Consider the following 4,912-nt stretch of genomic DNA (forward strand, 5'->3'; position numbering starts at 1 on the left):
ACTTTTTCTCTGTAACTCCTTCCATGGGTATTTTGTTCCTCCTTCTAAGGATTGAAGTGTCCACACTTTAGTCTTCCTTCTTCTTGCGTTTCATGTGGTTTGCAAATTGTATCTTGGGTATTCTGAGTTTCTGAACTAATATTCACTTATCAGTGAGTACATATCATGTGTGTTCTTTTGAGATTGGGTTAACTCACTCAGGATGATATCCTCCACATCCATCCATTTGCCTAAGAATTTCATATATTTATTGTTTTTAATAGCTGAGTAGTACTCCATTGTGTAAATGTACCACATTTTCTGTTTCCATTCTTCTGTTGAGGGACATCTGGGTTCTTTTCAGCTTTTGGCTATTATAAATAAGGCTGCTATGAACATAGTGTAGCATGTGTCCTTATTACAAGTTGGAGCATCTTCTGGGTATATGCCCAAGAGTTGTATTGCTGTATCTTCCAGGTAGAACTATGTCTACTTTTCTGAGGAACTGCTACTAATTTCCAGAGTGCTTGTTCCAGCTTCTAGTTCCACTAGCGATGGAGGAGTGTTACTCTTTCTCCACATCCTTGCCAGCATCTGTTGCCACCTGAGTTTTTGATCTTAGCCTTGTTCTGAGTGGTATGAGGTAGAAACTCAGGGTTGTTTTGATTTGCATTTCCCTGATGATTAAGGATGTTGAACAATTTTTTTAGGTGCTTTTGAGACATTTAGTATTTCTCAGTTGAGAAATCTTTATTTAGCTCCGTACCCTATTTTTAATAGGATTGTTTGGTTTTCCTGAGTCCAACTTCTTGAGGTCTTTATATATAGGACTGGTAAAGATCTTTCCTCAGTCAGTTGCCATTTTGTCTTATTGACAGTACCCTTTGCCTTACAGAAGCTTTGCAATTTTATGAGGTCCCATTTGATGATTCTTTATCTTACAGCACAAGCCATTAGTGTTCTGTTCAGGAACTTTTCCCCTGTGCCCATATCTTCAAGGCTCTTCCCCACTTTCTCCTCTTTTAAGATCTTGGATGTTTTTGTTCATTTCTTTCGCCTGTTTGATTGTGTTTTCCTGTAATTTTTTAATGGATTTTTGTGTTTCCTTCTTAAGGGCTTCTGCCTGTTTACCTCGTTCTCCTGTATTTCTTTAAGGGAATTATTTATGTCCTACTTAAAATCCTCTGTCATTGTCATGAGAAGTGTATTTTAATACCAATCTTGCTTTTCCAGTGTGATGATGTATCCAGGATTTGTTATGGTGGAAGAATTGGATTCTGATGATGCCAAGTAACCTTGCTTTCTGTTGCTTATGTTCTTATGGTTGCCTCCCACCATCTGATTATCTCTAGTGCTACCTGCCCTTGCTATATCTGACTGGAGCCTGTCCTTCCTATCATCCTGGTTGTGTCAGAACTCCTCAGAATTCAGTTGTCTATGTGATCATGTGATTGTGGAATCCTATGATTCTGAGATCCTGGGTGTGTCAGAGCTCCTGGGAGTCAAGCTGCCTCTGGGACCCTGAGATCCTGGTGTTACCATACTCCTGGTATTCTGGGATGCTGTGATCCTGTGATCCTGGGTGTAATATAGCTCCTGGGAATAGGGCACCAGCCCTGTCAGGAAAGTCCAAGTTGTTTATAGTAGTAAATTTTATACAAAAAAAAAAAAAACACAGTGAGAAGAATTCTGCCCCAATTATCTGTACAGTTTCTTTAACACTGTCTTTCTGGACACTTGACAAAATGTGAATAAGTTTGCCTAGTTCACCATATAGCTGTGGAAAAGTCAAAACTCATTTTTTCCTCTGCTGGAAGAATTAGCACACAGTTTTCTTTCTGCTTAGTTGGTACCTGCCTAGCAGTGTTCTTTCTGATCATACATCTGAAACTCAGACAAGAACTTTTGATTTGTTAGTCAAGGTTGGATTTAAAAAGCTGAATGCCAGAAAATAACTTGGCTAATTCTAAATCTAAAAAATCTGAATTATTAAAGAACCAAGTTGGAATAGCACATACAGATGAGTGTCCTTAAGCATGCTGCATTTCAAAGAACCCATGCTGGTTCCTTCTGAGCTGATCTGCCTTGGGTATGGTAATGGCTTAGGCCTCCTAAGTGAAAGTGTTCTGCTTATACTTTTCTTTTTCAGTCACATCCAAAGCAGGCTGAATTCTAGATATAGGTATGGGATTATGGATGGTTTTCTTCACTCTTCAAATTTAAATTATAACGATGTCTGAAAGAGGTAAAAAATGATGTTCTTCCATGGAAAAAAGGAAGAAGCCATGTAGACTCATCATAGCCCAGGGACATGGTGATGGTGAATATGCATTTTAGGCCCCAGGCAAGGCTTCATCTCCTCAGCATGCAATATCCTTCCAGTGGGTGAGTCATTCCTGTACTGTATATGCATCCTATGCCTCTGAGTCAAGGGCACTAGAACTAAAATATCATCTAATTCATTTGTACAGAAACCAAAGCACAAAATGGCAAGCAAAAAAAAAAAAAAAAAAAAAAAAAAAAAAAAAAAAAAAAAAAAAAAAAAAAAAAAAAAAACAAGTGATATTAATGATTTGGGCCAACAAAGAAATCATTCCATTCTCAGATCCCAAGTCTACGAGACTGGTATTCTTTCAGGTCACCAGACTATGCAGATGGAACATCCAATTCTTAAACTCGATAATGTGCAAAGAAAGACTTTGAAATGTTCAGTCTTGAGTGGATGTTTTATCAGCCTCCTCCACTCGAGGCTTGGGACTCTATGCAGAAGAGGGGTAGAGAGACTTTAAGAGCCAAAAGTGATACATAACGCCAAGGGAACATCACCACTTGGACACAACAAAGCTGATACACATATGAGTGCACAGATACTGTGACACGATTAACAAAATCTACCCAAATTCAAGTCAGAAAAATAGCCCACCACAGAGAAAGGGAACCCACCCCTAGCCAAAAAGCTATTTGCAATAGAAGCTGACTAGAGAGGACAAATCATTCTCTCCAACAGAGTGACACTGGGGATATCAATCACATTCCAGGGCTGATTAGAATTATTATAGTCTTGGTACATGATGTTCCTACCAATGTTTTTGAAAAGTGCCTTGGTCTAAAATTTTCTTTGTTCTGTTGCTATGAAAACTGTATGGAATTGTTACAAAATGTGAACATGGACTTTGATATTTAAAAACCATAGTCACACATATTTGGCTTCAGAATAAACCTGGTTGTTCTCTGGTCAGAAAAAAAGGGAGAATCTGGAAGGAAATGGAGGAAGGGAAAAATATGATCAAAATGAATTATTTGAAATTCTCAAAACAAAACCCTCATAAAAAATTAATCCAAAGCCAAAATTTTAGTTGTGTTATATCTAATGAAGTGTTTCTTCCACTAGGTATCAGGGTCCTATGATATTAAAGTTCAATTCTCTAAGACCCTCTCAGAGAAATACAGATGTTGTGATATGGTATGTCATATGCTACTGAACCTTTAAAAACAAAAACAAAAAACAAAAACCATGTACCACCATTTCAGTTGCATGGTATATGGCACCATGTTTTTTGATAGTAATAGATGACAAGAGTAGGGTGCTAGGAAAACCTGAGCAGTACTCGATAGCTGTTCAGGCCTCAACGGACTTGGAAGCAGACTTGTCAAACACATCTGTATCATGAAACTCGTCTGACAGCTTCTCGAAAGCCACGAATCTATTTTGTCTACTCCCCCAAACTGTAATGTTTTCTGCTTATTCATTGATCATAACCAACTAATTTTGAAACTTGGGGAAAACAACAACAATTTGATTTATAGTGTTGGTCATTTTTTGATGTAAATACTCACAACATAGCTAATTTGAAGCCAGCATTGTGATACAGAACACAGGAAATGTGACAATAAATCCTCCCCGCTTCAGCACAAGCCATTTCCATCACACCACTGTGCTTGGAGCTGCACACCAGATGTGCCCGAGAAGACCTTATATTAACCCATGACAGATCATAAACAAACAAAAATGTCCTCCAGAAAGTAAAAGTTACAGATCCACCAACTGATCGCACACCATTGTAGCCACCCCTTTATTATTTGTTACAAGTTAAGCACAGACACAGTGGTTCCAGGCTAGTGTCTTAAGAGTCAAAGCATAAAACGAGAGGTTAGTCCATTTCCCGGGGTTCTACCCTCCGTTTTCTATTTACTGTTTTCCCAAGGGTCAGATTTGTTCACAGCGATTTTCACCACGCTTCTTATCACTGCACAGAAGGAGTTTTGTTATTGTATTATCTTTAGAGAATTTTATTGGTTTTATACCACGAATACTGTATCTATATCATTTCTACTCTTTTATTTTTCTCCTTCAATGACTCTTATTTCTGCCCCTATTCTCATTCAAATTCAGGACTTTTTCTGTAATTATTATTGTTACACACATACACAAACATAGAGACACAGACACACACATCCATCTTCTCTCTCTCACTCTCTTTCTCTCTTTCTCTCTCATCCCTTTAGTGATTAAAATGGTTTTAGGGTTGACCACTAGGGATTTGATAGCCTATCCAGGGACTTGTCACCAATGCAAACTGATTCACTTTTCTTCAGTAGCCATCAACTGCCTGTAGGTCTTCATCTGGGATAAGGAGACCTTGTGAAAATTTTACCTATCCCCATTGGTCATTATGCAGATCTTCTTTAGGAAACTATCACTGAGATTTCATGGTTGCATTTTCCTTGTCATGTGATACCATCTGGGTTGCGTTGTAGAAGTATAAGTAGAGATGGCTTGTGCTGTAAAATCAAGAATTGACAAATGGGACCTCATAAAACTGCAAAGCTTTTGTAAGGCAAAAGACACGGTCAACAAGACAAAAAGGCCACCAACAGATTGGGAAAGGATTTTTACCAATCCTAAATCTGATAGAGGACTTATATCCAATAT

Source organism: Mus pahari, chromosome 18, assembly GCF_900095145.1.
Source record: "Mus pahari chromosome 18, PAHARI_EIJ_v1.1, whole genome shotgun sequence".
NCBI classification, from domain to species: domain Eukaryota; kingdom Metazoa; phylum Chordata; class Mammalia; order Rodentia; family Muridae; genus Mus; species Mus pahari.